At 42.0% G+C, this 18,416-nt stretch overlaps 1 long non-coding RNA gene across 1 annotated transcript in view; it reads left to right on the top strand.

Moving 5' to 3' along the window:
* Nucleotides 1–18,416, top strand: part of LOC146799647 (uncharacterized) — a 116,699-nt gene that overhangs the window by 52,851 nt on the left and 45,432 nt on the right. The gene's annotated exons all lie outside the window — the stretch shown is intronic.

Raw genomic sequence — 18,416 nt, 5'->3', positions numbered from 1 at the left:
AATATATGCTGTACATGTCCAACTGTTATAAAGTCTCTCTACATAACATAATATATGGTAAACTATAGAACACACCTATATTTACAGTAGATTATTGAAAATGTTATCAACCTTGTGAGGCCAGGTAATGACATCTGTCCTGATTTCTTTAAATACAACTCTCAAACTGCATTGTAGGTTTATTCAAATGGTAATATCTTTTAGAAGTTTGGATGTAAAATAAAGATGTAACTTTCTTGTCCATTTTTGGCAGTCTGTGCTTAAAAGTAAAACTGTTATCATATTGTGTCCAAACTCTGTTCTTTATGGTATAGCGTCATGATGCTGCTGTCTCTCCATGATGAAGAATAATAGCAGTACAAGTAAAAGTCTTGACTGCAATAGACATTTGAGAAGCAGTAAAGTTAGAAATGCACTTATAGATGTTTCTATTATTCAGAGTACATCTTAGTATCATGAACATTACATAGCTTGTTCATGATAATAAATATACAGCTTATTAATTCATTATATATAAACTTATAATTGTTATATATAATTTAAGTAAATATAATTTAAATTTAATTATAAGCTATGTAATATTTATATATAATAGAAGCTTGTTATACTAGTGCTTCTTTGGAACATGAATGCTTGCATTTTTTATATTATATAATATATTATATTAATACGCTGTATAATTATTATATTATATGTATAATTATTATATTATATATAAATATTATATTTAAGGCTCCCGGTTTTCCGTTTAAACGGATTTTTACATATAAATACAGACGCAAAAATATTTTTCCTTTGTCTGCATTTATATGTAAAAACGGAAAAATGCCAATAATTTTTTTTAACTTTGTTGTAGTCTTCGAGGAGAAGACCGGTCTGTCTGAGCCCAGGCGGGGGAGAGGGCTTATCGGATTTCAGCCGAGTCAATACAAAGGTCAATGTTAAGGGGCCATTAGGTTTCCTTTGGTTTAAGTATCCTGGCTTGGAGCAGAGGTGCGGTGGGATGCACTCTGTGTGGCCTCCTCTATAACTTATAGGGGAGGCCACACAGTTACCTTGAAGTGCTAAAAATGGGGCACCTGTTGCACTTTCAGTCCGTTGATTACAGGAGATAAAGGATGAAAGGGGCGGGGAAGATTACCTACTAAGTCTCATCTTTCAGTAAGAAGGGCTTGGTGTAGGATACGGCTATCGCAAGTGCACGTAGGAGTAAAATAAGGAGAAGTGATTCTCAGCAGCACGCCTGTTAGTTTGCTTGTTAGTTTGCTACCTGCAAAAATATGACAACACAATACTCATGTTCTGTTATCCTCGAGTTTTAGAACATCTATTGGAGACCTGAATTATTAGTTCAGCACTAATGACAAAAAGAACTTCAGTAGCACTTTAGAGCTACTTTAAACGTACATGTATGTAAACAGTAAAAGGGTTTCAACAGGATAAAATGTTTTTCAAACGGTGTAATGTCTGGAAAATAATTTTCAGTATTTTTTTTTAATTTATTTTTTTACTTGTTACAGCCTGATTTAATAATATTATTTGCTATTGCGATAGAAAAGATTGTCAGCTCTCTGGGTCACAAGTTAGTGTGGCACACCAAGTGTGGTGTGCACCGTTTAACTAATATTTGTTTTACTCGAGTTCCCCCTTCCTATGTTCGATATGTAGTGCTCCACCGATCTCTGTTTGTTAACAAGTGTTTCTTTAATTCAGTTTCATTCTGCAGTGTCGCCTTCTCTCGCCTCGGTTTCTCTATGGGGGTCTCAGACCAACATATCCTTCAGTGACACTGAAACAGAGGCGCAACTAGAGTGAAATTTCGTTTGGGGGGTGAGGGGGGGGGGGAGACTAATTCTCCCAGCAATCGAATCCGCAGAGTGAAGATGCAGGGGCTCTAAGGGGTGAAGTAGCAACAAAGCCTCCTGAGCAAGTAAATGGTCTTTTAAAGACCTGTGAAGTACTCAGGTGCTGCTGTGCGTGTGTCAGGGAAACTGTCTCAGCCCGGACTGACAAACACGATGGGGGGGAGGGAGGAGGGTGTGTAAATCAATGCATAGGATGCGTTACATAAGACAGCGAGGCTTACAAGGCCCTCTGTAGCTCACTGTCTTATATTAGAAGGTTTGCAATTTATTAACAGCAAGTAACAAAAGGATCTTTTTGTTAAAAGCAGTTACCCATCTGCATAAATCTATCTAAACCTATAACAACCAAGCACGCATTGCCTTTTTAAATAAATGTGAATAAATACTAGCTACATCTTTTTTTTTGCTCGCGACAAAATAAATATGGATAAATACAGACAGAAATTATAAAAAAATAAATACCATAAAACCGAGCGCCCTGATTATATTATATATATTGTATAATAAGCTACATTAATTCTTGTAATCAAAATCAATAATATATAGTCCTGATCATTTTTTTTTTCCACAAAAGAGCAACATATGGCATTGCCTCATTCAGTACTTTAGAACTGATGTTAATTATTGCATAATCTAAGCTGAGTCCTTGTGATTTGTGTATTGTATCCGGAGAAGCCAAATAAAGAGGAACAATTCTGTTGTAATATATAAATCTTTGATAAGAATATTGCTGCATATCAAGATATCTTTTTTATGGTTTAAATATTTTTATTAAATTTACAAACCCAAGAGACACCACCACATACAAACAGCTGTGGACATGTGATGCGATATGAATACCACCGAGGGTGGTGACTGTATATATGTCTCAACTGTACATAGCCCGCAGTGCAATAATATACAAAAATAAACAATAAAACATCCTCCCCCCCCCCCCGCACCGCCCGCGTCTCCCCTCTAAGCTATATATGGGCCCCCTGACCATGCCTCTAACCCCCAGCCTGATCCACCTCCGCGAGGCGTAGCAGCCTTAAATATCTGGGGCATGTGACTTCACGGAATTCAGTGGCCAACATCGACAGAAATGGTCGCCATAGCTCCCCGTATTTAGTTCCCTCCCCTGCCATGGTGAGCGCCAGCTTCTCCATCCCCAAAACATACCACAGGCGATATAACCAGCCTGTGAAGGCTGGGTGTGTGCCAATGTGTTAAAATGTTTTGTGTCGCAGACCCAAATGCTATGGCGATCTGCCGCCCTCTACGGGATTTCAATGGGTAGGTCAAGGGATTAGGAAGACCCAATAGGACGTATGCCGGAAAGCGTGGTATCTCCGTCTCGAAGTGCTTATCCACCTCATCCAACACCTGTGTCCAGTATGGTTGAATGTGTGCGCACTCCCAGAGTAGATACACTAGGCTGCCCACTTGGCCACATCCGCGCGAGCACGTCGCTTCTCGGGTATGGTCCATGTCGTGTAAGCGGTCCGGGGTATAGTACCAGTATGTCGCTATCTTTGTGAGTGTCTCCGTGAGCCCCATGTGATATGCTGAATGCCTGGCTCTATAGTATATTTCTTCCCATTCTTTGTGCGTTAGAACTCTACCCAACTCCCGTTCCCACCTTTCTCTGCTGGGGTTGTAATTGTGTGCATGTAACAACTGTAGTGTCTTATAAAGGTCCGATATGAGTTTCCGATCGGACGTACGCGTGAGAAGCCATCTTTCATAGGAGGAAAATCTCCTGTCTGCCCCGGTGTGGATCTGTGGTTGGAGCGCCCAGTGCCTCACCTGAAAGTACCGATGTCTCTCTGCCTCCTGAAACCCATACTCCTGCTTCATTTGAGTAAACGAGTGAACCCCTTCCGGGCCATAGACGTGATACAAAAACCGGCACCCTGCTGTTTCCCAGTTTGAGAAAGCCGCCTTATCCATCCCCGGGACAAAGTCGGGGTTGTCTATCAGTGGCGTTAACGCGGATGGAAAGGTTGTGAGGTCTTGTTTAGCGTTAGTGGCATCCCACACCTCTAAGGGGACTCGAGTGATGTATGAGGCATATAGATTAGGAGGTCTGTGAGGCCTACGCAGGAACGGTATGTCCTGCAAGGGGCGGGCCGCCACCGCCTGATCTTGGAACAGCCAGTGTTTTTCGGATTCCCACCTACTTCACTCCACCAGATAACGTAACTGTGCCGCCTGGAAGTAGAGCTGAAGATCCGGGACGCCCAGTCCCCCGAATTCTGGAGTGAGCACTACCAAGGCCCGTCTCATGCGTGGTTTCTGGCCGTTCCAAATGAATTGGGCTAGCTCGGATTGGGTCCGGCGAATCCAGTCGGCTGGCGGTCGCAAAGGTATGGTGCGGAAGAGATGGAGAATTTGCTGCAGAATGGTCATTTTTACCGCCGCCACTCTACCCAGCCATGACAGGGGGTAGTGTTTCCATCGGCCCAGTTCCCGGCGGATTTTCCTGCGCACAATAGTATAGTTGACCTCCACTACCGCTGGAAGAGAGGAAGCCAACTGAATCCCCAAGTAGGGGATCGTGTCTGTTGCCCACTGACTGTAAATAATCCCGTGTAGTTCCTGACAAAGACAGATTGAGGGCAATAGACTTATCAGTGTTCACCTTGAATCCCGCAACTCGGGCAAAGGCATCCAATTCTGCCATACACGGCGGCAACGCAGATCTCGGCTCGGTGAGCGATATCAGCACGTCGTCTGCATATAAGCTAATAGTGTGGGTAAACCCCCCGAATTTAATCCCCCGCACTTCCGGGTTTTGCCGCATTCTTTGAGCTAAGGGCTCCATATAGAGGGCGAAAAGAAGGGGGGGGATAAAGGACACCCCTGTCTCGTGCCTCTTTCAATATGGAATCGGGAGGAAGTGTGGCCATTCACGCTAACCATCGCAGTGGGAAATTTATAGCAATTAAATATGTACGTGCGAAACCGTTCCCCCATCCCGACCTTCTCCAACACCTGTTCCAAATATGGCCAATGTACTCGGTCGAATGCCTTTTCGGCGTCAATGGCCAACAGCATGTACTCGCCTGCCACCCGAGTAGCTTTCTCTATGAGGTGCAGAACTCTTTTGGTGTTGTCTGCCGTTTGTCGTTCCGGGATGAACCCAGCTTCATCCGGATCAATGAGGCCAGCCATATAAGGACCAAGACGGGCTGCCAGAATCCCTGTGTATAATTTGAGGTCTATGTTAAGGAGGGAGATTGGGCGGTACGATCCACAACGGGATCCATCCTTCCCAGGTTTGGGATTCACCGCTATAGAGGCTTCCAAGAGATCCCTGTGAATCGCCCCTTGCGTGGCAAAGGAGTTAAACAACCGGGTAAGGATCGGGGCAAGCATGACGCAATACGTCTTATAAAAAGTCGCGGAGAAGCCGTCTGGACCGGGCACCTTCCCCAGTTTGAGACGAGATATAGCTGCTATGACCTCCTCCTGCCGGATTTCCCCATCTAAGTGGTCAGCTTGCTCCGTAGTCAATGTAGGTAAAGTAACGGAATCCAGAAAGGCCGCCCCCTCCAAGCTGTCCAGTGAATCTCCTGCATAAAAGATATCTTTTTTAAATGTCAAATTTTACTAGAATAAATTCCAAATCTTTTTTTGCGGACGTCATTTATGAGTCCTTCCTATACATGTAAATTGCGTAAAACAAGATAAAAATGTTTACACTGATTTAAATCTTTCTTCAATTCCGCTGTAGGTGACACAGATTTTTCTGTACTTTATAGCTAAACTTTGGCTAATAGATATGTTCAGTCTGTGACACTCTACCTTATCTTTACAAGGGAGATGTAAAATATCTTCTTTTTCCAGCATTTTATTATTTGTGCACATTGTGCAAGAATTGGCAATTAACTACTAGTTGTGATTGTGAAAGAAGATACTGCACTACTTCAGCCGGTGAATGAAGATTAGCAAACAATGTACTTGTATTTCATTCCCTTAGAATCATCAATCACAATGCCAATCGAATATCTTCGCATATTGTTCACTATTAGCTTGCCTGATATTCGGTGTTAGCTCTCTATATTTAAAATATAACCAAAAGGTGACATTTCCTACTCTTAACAAAGATTTCTGTATTTCTTTCTGAAAAGGTGTTTTTGAAAATGTGTTCACTTTTACGGGTGTTATAATAAATCTCCTTTAACAATGATGTTTTCCTCCAAAGTGGGCTTCATACCATATTCAGAGTACTTACTGCATCCGCAGATTAACCAATACCAACATTAAGTTTGAAACCACGCTGCCTTCATCTATGATTACAACTTCACACTTTTTTGGAACTCTTCCAAGATTTTCAGATATATCAGTATTCAAGTTCAAGGTTTACAATTTATCGTGCTCCACAGGCAGTAACAAAAGACGATGTAAAGTAATTTGTTTGTTATGTGCTGCTAATCCAGTTGGAGCAGTAACTACACAAGATACATTTGAAGTTATAGCTTAAAGCACATAAGCAGTTATTACTTTCATAAGACCTTTTACCAGGTTCAGCTTGGCCGCTCACATATAGTAATGTAGGTTCAAAGTAGTACATTGACATAATCTATTTTCATGTAGAAGCCCATGTCATTGACTGCTTGATTTATTGGTATATCTGTAGTTCTGAATTTAAATGTGATACGAAGTAATCCAAATGTTTAAAATACTTTTTGACTGCATCCATTGCATGCTTAACCTCCATCGCAATTATAGTTTCATTATCAATTATTAGTTGTCCAAGTGGGTCACGAGTCATGGAAGTGGAAGGACTGTTAAGTGATGGAGAATTGTGTTGAATTTCTGGATTAATCTTATTAACCTCTATTTCTTTTTCTAGCATTTCTAAGTATGTCGTGAATTGAAATTGTCTGAAGTTGAGGCACTACGATCTCATTTTTATAGACACTAGGTTTATATAAAAATGTCTATAAAATTCATAGTAATCAAATGGGCCTATAATCTCTTCCTCTTCTCCATGGTTTAAATAGTTGTAGTACTAGATAGTAGAATACTTTCTTTTCTCGTGTGTCACAACTGAGTTTGCGATGATTAATAAGAATAGGTTTAAAATGAGGTATAAAACATCCATTGGTTCCTTGAACTCAAAATTTCCAGCATTGATATTTTGTGCCATATTATTTTGATGTGTAAAACTGAGCAACGTCATAGAGCACTTGAGTAATATATGTCCAACCTATGTTTTAAAAATGTCTTTGTTAATGGGATCAAAATGTGCAAGGTATTCAATTTCAGGTAGGCTCATCAAACCTCTACAGCGTGATGATGACAATCCTAAACTAAGCCACATTATTGCCCTTGATTTACCGTATAAGCTTGATGAACTCAGACGGTCACATGCCTCATAACTCCTGATCTCATGGTGAGATAGCATTGGAAGCTAAATCGATACAATCTTTAATTAAAGATTGCTCAGCAGATATTACTCCCCATGCTTCATTCATAGCTGTCTTTTCAGCTTTTGTAATATACAAAGTAACATAACGTGCAACCGCAGTAGAGTATCTGCAACAAATTATATATCCATGTTAGCATCCCACATATGTAGAATTAAAGGAAAGACGTTGTTGATTCATTGTGAACCATAGTGATTTCTTAAGATTGTAAGTATTCTTTGATTATTTCCCAGTAACTACATGTCTTACAGATGACATGAAATTGTTTACTTTTCCTTTATGTAGAAATGGTGTGGGAAATCCAATGCGACATTTAGACTAATGTTTGGATTTGTTCCAATATTTTCTTAACATTTACCACACTTGTGATTGATAGCGTGACACTTGGTCAAAGAGTTTCAGATTTTATTCTTTCCTAGGGATGTCGCAAGTAAAATAATGTTCAATAAACTGTGGAACACAATCGGTCGTATCCAAACCTGGGTGTTGCATCTCTTGCTTGATAATCTTTTCTCCAAAAGAAATCAAGTACCTCTCCAACTGATCTTTCTTTTTGTTGGTTATGTACTGAAGCATTGCTTGGAATTTGTGGTTGAAAAATCTGTAAACATGTGCAGGATCCAAGGGTGTTTTGGTATCAATGTCTACAATATTAGCATGTGCTTCTAGTAGAAATCGATACAAGTCCATCCCATGCGTATTCAGCACAGCTTAAAGTAATAAACTAAGTAGGTGGTCCTAAATTTCTGAGCATACATTTTAATTCTCCATGTCTTCTAAACCAATATTAATTTGTCGCTTGCTGACATGCTATAATATCGTTCAATTAAAATTTCAGATTTTCATCTTTGTCGTGCACCTTTTTGACACAATTCTGTGTTGTATTTGTAAACTCAGTTCGAGTTCACATAGCATGCGCAACAGCATAAGTAGTGACGGAAAGTTCACTTTCATACAGTAGTGTGAAAATGTAAGGAGTACCTTGACGAAAGCATGGATCCTCTGAATATCATCTTGTTGCTCAGTAATCTGCTGCCAAAATTTGGACAGGAGGATCATCTTATCGTCCACCTTTCCCAGTGGAGAATAAATGTGGATAACACCTGGTTTCTAAAGTTTTTTTCCCAGATCCTAATTGACTCTCCTCTAGCTTCCCTCTTCTTATAAGGTTCTAAAGCACCACAGATTGTTTTAGTGTAGTGGGTGTATACTATAATGTATATGCACAAAAAATACTCTAACAGATCTATGGAGATCTAGTAAAATAAGGGAATAGGGGAAGAGAAATGAGAATTCAAGGTTGTGCCTAATACAACCGTGGTCGTGGGGAAACTAAGTCTTTCTTTAAGTTACCCTCACACACCCTAGTGGTGTCATGCTTCATCATCGGGTCACCCAGACCCCTAGAAGTCCGGGTGGGCTCGACCACAGTGTTGGGAGTGCTTTTAATATGTTCTACGACAGAGGGAGTTAACTAGATAAAAATACCTAAGACAGATCCCCAGTATCCCTTTATTCTTGGGTCTGTCCGGGTAATTAAAATACTTAAAAAATGGGTCTTTTAGGAGTGTTATGGTCCTATGACCCTAGTGCCGACATGTTTCAGTCCGAAAAGGGGCCAAAAAATGGTCCAGGACTTTCTTCAGGGCAAAAAAAGTAACTCCCCTATGTGAGTGTAATTAACACGTTATGGGGTGTCCCTATCCTGTCAGTATAGTGAGGGCAGAGTAGCTGCTCCACGTGGTTAAATTAACAGTGGATGTGTGTAAACTGCCAGGCTCCATCTGTAAGGGAAGAAGTAGAGACAGACAACATATAAAAGTACCAGCGGTCAAGTTGCCGCTTATTTCATTTCTCTTAGAGCGGTACAGTGTTTACCGCCCGTGAACATGCGTGGATCCTCGTGTGCATGCTCACGTGAGGAGGAGTGTCCTCCTATCATGCCACTCATAATGACTGCAACATATCGTGACAGACATACTGTGAGTGTGGCGAGATGATTCGCATTCTAGCGATAACAGAGTGATGTCTGTTCTTTTGAAAATAGCGTGCACACAGTGTCTCCAGGTACTAGTGCATATTAAAAACCATGTATGTTCCTGGCGATACCAAGAACTATGCTACGAGTGGGCAGGTAAATAAGTGACTGACAAAAAAACAAAAAAACATACTACACATACATACAACACATTCATACGTGATATATGTACAGTTATACTTTACCCAAATTGGGAAGGTAGATTGAATCTCTCAGGACCAGGGGCCAGATGGGGCTGTCCTGGGGGAACCGTGAATGAAAAGTGTGTCACGCGGTAAATTGGAAAAAATGACAGCAGGTCGTTCCGCATTGGTGGGGTTGATACACAGTGAGTGGGACATCGTGTGGGTAAAAGTACTTACTCCGTTAAGATCAACCGCCCTGCCCGCTACCTGTTTGGTTCTGGTCCTCGGCTTTCGCAAGGTGGTAAAGCCTGGGACGGGTAAATATAACGGGGAAGGCGCGCCGGAATCGGAGGTTGATTGAAAAACACGCCCCTTAGTTACAGGAAGTGACGTCAGACGTCACGGCGTGTGGGGTGGATGGGAGTTGTAGTTAATAATGGAATGGATGGCTGAACTGAAGGTGAGCGATCTACGCTGGGTAAAGGTGAATTTGTGCCCCGGAGAGGGTCAAAAGGGAATCAAAAAAGGGGGGAGGACACGAGTGCAAGTCTGGGCGCTCAAAAGGTGGAAGTTGATCTTGTTATGTTATGTTATGTTATGTTATGCAGGTTTTTGTATAGCGTACAGCTACTCCAAAGAGTGTCCCGACGCTTTAGAATGCACACTAATCATAGAACACAACAACGAAAATAAACAGAAAGATACAGAAGAGGAAACCTAAAAGAACCTGAAACTAAGAAGTGAAAAGCCAGGTTTTAAGCCCCTTCCTAAAAGCCAACAAGTTTGGAGTGCTACGCAGGGCCACAGGCAATTTATTCCACAGCTGAGGCGCTAAACATTTGAAGGAGCGGCCGCCGATGCGAACTCTCTTCGCGCGGGGCACTACAGCAAAAAACAAGGCTTCCGACCTGAGCGATCTGGCCGGACGGTAAAAAGACAACCTATCCTGGAGATATTTTGCTCCCGATCTGTACAAGGCTTTGTGTGCCAGGGTGAGAGATTTAAAGACTATCCGCTTCCGGATTTTTAGCTGGGTGTGTAACCCAGAGGGAATTAAAAAAGGGGGGGGGGGGTTTGAGTGCCAGTCTGGGCGCTCGTGTGTAGTGAGCAGCGAATGGGACATAGGTTAAATAGAACCAGATATTTAAAAAACGCCGCTGATAAAACGTAAATAGCCAGCAATGCCCAGACGTGAAGACTAAAAAATTGGTAATAGTCATTAGTTCGTTTATCGATAGTAGTCTGCGTATGGTTCGACATTGGTGTATAATTAGAATACAGAGGTTGAGAGGCGGGGGACGAATGGTTGGTTCAAAAATGCCCATTATTAATCTAGTGAAAGACATCTTGCTTGAGTGCTGAAGTGACTCTATGATAGAATATGTTGTCATACTGGTGACAACCAAAACCCATCCAGCATCTAAGTGGTTTAGAAGCGGGGATGTACAATGTCAGTAGTGTGAATAAGTGGTTCAGACGGAGTGTCTGTTGCTCCATGTCAACAGGTGGAGGATCCGAGGGGTTGATTTATTTATTAAGTTGACTCCACGGTATAGAGTCATTTAATCCTGTTTCATGTGTTCCCAGACGATACACCCACCGTTGTTCTCTCTCTAGGAGTCTTTTCTGTAGGTTCCTGGTGTCCTTGATCTTCTCAATGACTGTCCATCGTATATCAGTGTCTTTATGATGTTTCTCGACAAAGTGTGTGGTGAGTCTAGTAGCTGTGACCATGCGTCTGATGGTACTTCTATGCTCGCATATCCGAATTTTTATTTTTCGGCTGGTCATGCCTATGTGGGTCAAGTCACATGGACATTTTATGAGGTAGATGACCCCTTCAGAGTTGCAGTTGGTATGAGATCGTTGCTCCCAGGGGGTGTTGAGGCCGAGTTCAAGTGTTTTGCTAGCTCTAGTGAATTCACAAGCTACACAGGACCCGCAAGGGTAATGTCCAGTCACTGGGGGCGTATCCCATAGTGTTGTTTGAACGTGACCCACACTTCCATAAGAGTCTGTATGGATCAGGGTATCTCTCAGACTACGGTTCTTTTTAAAGGAGAACATGGGTTTGTTCAATGAAAGTTTGTTGGAGGTGAGAATGGACCACCTTTTATTTATGATCTTTTTAACATCGTTAGAGGACGAGTTGAAAGTGGTAACACAGATCATATTTTGAGGTTGTTGTCTTTCTTGAGTCTCGAGCAGGGCCTCTCTGGGAGTATTCCGTGCTCTTTTATTAGCCTGTTCGATTATTTTTGTTGGATAGTTCCTTTGTTTCAGTTTGTTAGTGAGTGTCTTTGCCTCTTTTTTGTAGTCTCGAATTTCAGAACAATTTCTACGTATGCGTAGGAATTGTCCTACCGGGAGATTTTCCCTGAGAGATCGCGGATGGGCACTGTCGAATCTCAACAGGCTGTTCCTGTCAGTCGGTTTCGTATATAGCGAGCTACACAGAGTGCCATCTTTAGCAATAATGTTGATGTCCAAAAACGGGATGGTTTCTCTGTCTTTGTTGACGGTGAATCGTAAATGAGGGTTAAGATCATTGATCCACAGGCTGAAGTTAGAAAGGCTCTGGGTATCGCCTCGCCATACCATAAGAATGTCATCGATATAGCGATACCACTTACAGATGTTAATAGTGTATGGGTTAGCATTCCAAATATGTTGGTTTACAAAATGGCTCATGTATAGACATGCTATACTAGGAGCAAAGGTGCTTCCCATAGAAGTTCCATGGATTTGCCAGTACAACTGAGATTCGAACCTGAAGAAATTTTCCGTTAATGCTAATCTCATTAATGTAATGATCCATTCTTTTGGTGCAGTCCATTGCCATTCCTCATTCTCCAGAAGTTGTTCAATGACTCCAATGCTTTCGGTCTGGGGTATACTTGTATAAAGTGCTTCCACATCTAGACTCACTAGGAAGCAATTTGTTGGGTCATACTCGATGTTGGTCAGGAGATTCAGGAGATGTTTTGTGTCCTGTATATATGACGTTATCTGTTTGACCAGGGGGCGTAGGAACCAGTCGGTATACTGGGATAGAGGTTCCAAAATCGAGCCAATTCCTGATACTATGGGTCTCCCTGGGGGAGGTACCTTACCCTTGTGGATCTTAGGAATTGTGTAAAATAGCGGAATTCTAGGTTCCTCTTGGTTCAAAAATGCGTGTTCTTTTTTAGTGATCCACCCCTTCCCAAGTGCATCTGATGTCAGAGCCGATATAGTTGTCTTTAGTCTGTTTGTGGGATCTCTGTTGATTTTCTTGTAGAATTTAGTGTCAGCCAGCAAGGTGAGGCATGCGGTCTTGTATGCCATCGAACTTTGGATGACTGTGGCACCCCCTTTGTCTGCGGGTTTTATTATTATTTCTGTGCGATTTTGCAATTTAGTCAAAGCCAGACGTTCTTTGTTGCTCAGGTTATTGAAAGAATCAGCTCTGGGTTGTAGTTCCTCTATTTCTTTGACAACTGCTTCTTCAAAAGCCAGTACTTCTGGTGGCATCATGTTTGAAGGTGGGTAAAAGGTTGATTTGGGTCTTAGATCAGTGTATTCCCCATCGCTAATGACTTCTTCCTTGTCTTGGAAGAAGACCTTGAGTCTAATCTTCCTAAAAAATTCCCCAAGTTCACAGCGTAACTGGAATTTGTCTAGGTGGGTAGTTGGAACAAATCCGAGGCCTTTCTCCAAGACTGACATCTCATCTGCGGTGAGGGTTATGTCTGTTAAGTTAACTACTAATCCCTCATTGTGCTTGTCCCCGGTTGTGGTTGGTCTCTGGAGTTGCTCCTTGTGTTCGGTCCTGGCCTGTCCTCCTCCCACTGTACTCTCCTGTTGCCACGTCTTCCTCGTTTCCCCCTTCTTCCACCCTGTCCTAAAAAATGCTGGTTAAATTCGGGCTGGAAGTAAGGACCCATTGGAAACTGAGGCGGTCCTTGAAATGGGACTGGACCAAATGGGCCAGACCAGGGGTACATTTGGGGGTGACCAAATCTTTGATTGAAGTTCCCGCGTCGCGGTCTTCTCGGTTTGTTCTGCCAGTTTTTGTATGAGCCATCACTAGACCAACTGTCCTGTTCGGAATCAGAAGATCCCGACCGGTCATTGCGTGAGGAACCTGAGTCTGAATTGTCCTCTCCTTTATAATCATCCTTTATGTAAGGGTATACCTTCTCATGGCTGAATTTTTTTAGGTCTTTTTGTAATTTGGAAATCTTTTTTTGCATGAGATATTCCTTGTGTTCAATGATCTTTGTTCACTTCTTCAAGCTTCTTTTTATACAGTGATAGTTTAATTTCTGTAATGAGGTGATCTTCGCTGGTTTTGATCTTAATTAGTATTGCATCTGATATGCGCTTGGCAGTGTTAATTATTAGGATAAGCCAATCCCTCGAACAGCGCCATGCAATGAGTGACCACTCTTTTTTAAAAAGAGGGTCATCCAGAAAGATTCTGGGTGCATTCGTGACCAACAAGCCTGTTGGCGCTATATTCCCACGGAGATATTCTGTCATGATCGCTCCGTGCAGGAGGGTCCTCATTTGACAGCGTTTTAGTTCTTTTAATTCGTCCCAATTCTGTGCTTGGGAGAGGCTCTGTCCAATGTTGGTATCTGGAAGTAATGATGGTCCTGCTAAAATGGCAGACGCCATCTCGTCTGTATAACCAATCCCTAGTTGTTCAGCCATGGCAGGGGTGTGGTGTATGTATGTTGATTCACAGTGTGAGTATTAAGGTGGTGGTATAAAAACTAGTGAAGGAGACGGAGGTGCTGTGCTATTTCCTATACAAATCACTGAGAAAGCCGGTTGTGATCTCAGGAGAATGGATATTAAACCCACAGCTGTGCGCTGCTCAATAATCTATAACACATCAGAAGTATTGGGAAGTCCCAATGACTAGGGGGGTAAGAGAGGCAGGATTGTGTAGAGTATATCCTCCCATATAAACTATATGCACAAAAAATACTCTAACAGATCTATGGAGATCTAGTAAAATAAGGGAATGGGGAAGAGAAATGAGAATTCAAGGTTGTGCCTAATACAACCGTGGTCGTGACAGAGAAACCATCCCGTTTTTGGACATCAACATTATTGCTAAAGATGGCACTCTGTGTAGCTCGCTATATACGAAACCGACTGACAGGAACAGCCTGTTGAGATTCGACAGTGCCCATCCGCGATCTCTCAGGGAAAATCTCCCGGTAGGACAATTCCTACGCATACGTAGAAATTGTTCTGAAATTCGAGACTACAAAAAAGAGGCAAAGACACTCACTAACAAACTGAAACAAAGGAACTATCCAACAAAAATAATCGAACAGGCTAATAAAAGAGCACGGAATACTCCCAGAGAGGCCCTGCTCGAGACTCAAGAAAGACAACAACCTCAAAATATGATCTGTGTTACCACTTTCAACTCGTCCTCTAACGATGTTAAAAAGATCATAAATAAAAGGTGGTCCATTCTCACCTCCAACAAACTTTCATTGAACAAACCCATGTTCTCCTTTAAAAAGAACCGTAGTCTGAGAGATACCCTGATCCATACAGACTCTTATGGAAGTGTGGGTCACGTTCAAACAACACTATGGGATACGCCCCCAGTGACTGGACATTACCCTTGCGGGTCCTGTGTAGCTTGTGAATTCACTAGAGCTAGCAAAACACTTGAACTCGGCCTCAACACCCCCTGGGAGCAACGATCTCATACCAACTGCAACTCTGAAGGGGTCATCTACCTCATAAAATGTCCATGTGACTTGACCTACATAGGCATGACCAGCCGAAAAATAAAAATTCGGATATGCGAGCATAGAAGTACCATCAGACGCATGGTCACAGCTACTAGACTCACCACACACTTTGTCGAGAAACATCATAAAGACACTGATATACGATGGACAGTCATTGAGAAGATCAAGGACACCAGGAACCTACAGAAAAGACTCCTAGAGAGAGAACAACGGTGGGTGTATCGTCTGGGAACACATGAAACAGGATTAAATGACTCTATACCGTGGAGTCAACTTAATAAATAAATCAACCCCTCGGATCCTCCACCTGTTGACATTGAGCAACAGACACTCCGTCTGAACCACTTATTCACACTACTGACATTGTACATCCCCGCTTCTAAACCACTTAGATGCTGGATGGGTTTTGGTTGTCACCAGTATGACAACATATTCTATCATAGAGTCACTTCAGCACTCAAGCAAGATGTCTTTCACTAGATTAATAATGGGCATTTTTGAACCAACCATTCGTCCCCCGCCTCTCAACCTCTGTATTCTAATTATACACCAATGTCGAACCATACGCAGACTACTATCGATAAACGAACTAATGACTATTACCAATTTTTTAGTCTTCACGTCTGGGCATTGCTGGCTATTTACGTTTTATCAGCGGCGTTTTTTAAATATCTGGTTCTATTTAACCTATGTCCCATTCGCTGCTCACTACACACGAGCGCCCAGACTGGCACTCAAAACCCCCCCCCCCCCTTTTTTAATTCCCTCTGGGTTACACACCCAGCTAAGATCAACTTCCACCTTTTGAGCGCCCAGACTTGCACTCGTGTCCTCCCCCCTTTTTTGATTCCCTTTTGACCCTCTCCGGGGCACAAATTCACCTTTACCCAGCGTAGATCGCTCACCTTCAGTTCAGCCATCCATTCCATTATTAACTACAACTCCCATCCACCCCACACGCCGTGACGTCTGACGTCACTTCCTGTAACTAAGGGGCGTGTTTTTCAATCAACCTCCGATTCCGGCGCGCCTTCCCCGTTATATTTACCCGTCCCAGGCTTTACCACCTTGCGAAAGCCGAGGACTAGAACCAAACAGGTAGCGGGCAGGGCGGTTGATCTTAACGGAGTAAGTACTTTTACCCACACGATGTCCCACTCACTGTGTATCAACCCCACCAATGCGGAACGACCTGCTGTCATTTTTTCCAATTTACCGCGTGACACACTTTTCATTCACGGTTCCCCCAGGACAGCCCCATCTGGCCCCTGGTCCTGAGAGATTCAATCTACCTTCCCAATTTGGGTAAAGTATAACTGTACATATATCACGTATGAATGTGTTGTATGTATGTGTAGTATGTTTTTTTGTTTTTTTGTCAGTCACTTATTTACCTGCCCACTCGTAGCATAGTTCTTGGTATCGCCAGGAACATACATGGTTTTTAATATGCACTAGTACCTGGAGACACTGTGTGCACGCTATTTTCAAAAGAACAGACATCACTCTGTTATCGCTAGAATGCGAATCATCTCGCCACACTCACAGTATGTCTGTCACGATATGTTGCAGTCATTATGAGTGGCATGATAGGAGGACACTCCTCCTCACGTGAGCATGCACACGAGGATCCACGCATGTTCACGGGCGGTAAACACTGTACCGCTCTAAGAGAAATGAAATAAGCGGCAACTTGACCGCTGGTACTTTTATATGTTGTCTGTCTCTACTTCTTCCCTTACAGATGGAGCCTGGCAGTTTACACACATCCACTGTTAATTTAACCACGTGGAGCAGCTACTCTGCCCTCACTATACTGACAGGATAGGGACACCCCATAACGTGTTAATTACACTCACATAGGGGAGTTACTTTTTTTGCCCTGAAGAAAGTCCTGGACCATTTTTTGGCCCCTTTTCGGACTGAAACATGTCGGCACTAGGGTCATAGGACCATAACACTCCTAAAAGACCCATTTTTTAAGTATTTTAATTACCCGGACAGACCCAAGAATAAAGGGATACTGGGGATCTGTCTTAGGTATTTTTATCTAGTTAACTCCCTCTGTCGTAGAACATATTAAAAGCACTCCCAACACTGTGGTCGAGCCCACCCGGACTTCTAGGGGTCTGGGTGACCCGATGATGAAGCATGACACCACTAGGGTGTGTGAGGGTAACTTAAAGAAAGACTTAGTTTCCCCACGACCACGGTTGTATTAGGCACAACCTTGAATTCTCATTTCTCTTCCCCTATTCCCTTATTTTACTAGATCTCCATAGATCTGTTAGAGTATTTTTTGTGCATATAGTTTATATGGGAGGATATACTCTACACAATCCTGCCTCTCTTACCCCCCTAGTCATTGGGACTTCCCAATACTTCTGATGTGTTATATATTGTATACTATAATGTTCATATATTTGTTCAGCTTCTTCCTCAATGGGTTCAAATTGTCCAGTTTCATTTTCTTTCCCAAACAATAAGTTTGTTGAAGAGATTAAGTTAGCAATGTCTAAATCTTTATAGTATGTTGTTTTTCTGAAGGTAATGTATTGATTCTTAAACTTTTTGTATGCTTTATAATCGTTGCCAAATGTCGTTTGTAGGTACTCCATTGACTAAGACCACTAAAGATTCCTCTATATTGCGTTGTATCCCAAGAATGTTTGTTTTTGATAATATCTAAAAGAAACAAAACAACGTTTCCTTTGAGTGCACATGCTAATGCATGTAGCTGATTTTTTCCGATTGTGGTTGCATTCTAAAAATGGTTTGAAAAGGATAGGCATTTTAAATTAAAATGCTTTCATCTAAATAAATTGCTTCATCTAAATTAAATTGCTGTAGTGGCTGCATTTCCAAATTGTTTTGAATTCCACTTGGGGGCATGAAGCTATGGTCTAGTATTCCAAAACGGTAATTGCAGATTATCTGATATTTGCTAAATTTGTATCTTTCTGCCATAAATAGAAAGACTAAAATTCCTCCATGCTATTTTTCTTTATTTTCTGTTTTCTCAAGATCAATCATTTTAACTTGCTTCTTACAATGTGTTCTTCAACAGTAAATGCAAATCTGATTAGGTATTTCAGTTTTTTTTCTTGAATTCCAGAATATCCATTTTTTAATTGGCGAAGTCAATGAAAGCATTTTCGGCTTCATTCTGAGTGAAGATAGCCTCTGGACAATATTGGCCTCAGAAA

This window comes from Triturus cristatus, chromosome 9, assembly GCF_964204655.1.
Source record: "Triturus cristatus chromosome 9, aTriCri1.1, whole genome shotgun sequence".
Taxonomy (NCBI): domain Eukaryota; kingdom Metazoa; phylum Chordata; class Amphibia; order Caudata; family Salamandridae; genus Triturus; species Triturus cristatus.
This window is presented reverse-complemented; position numbering and strand designations above follow the sequence as displayed.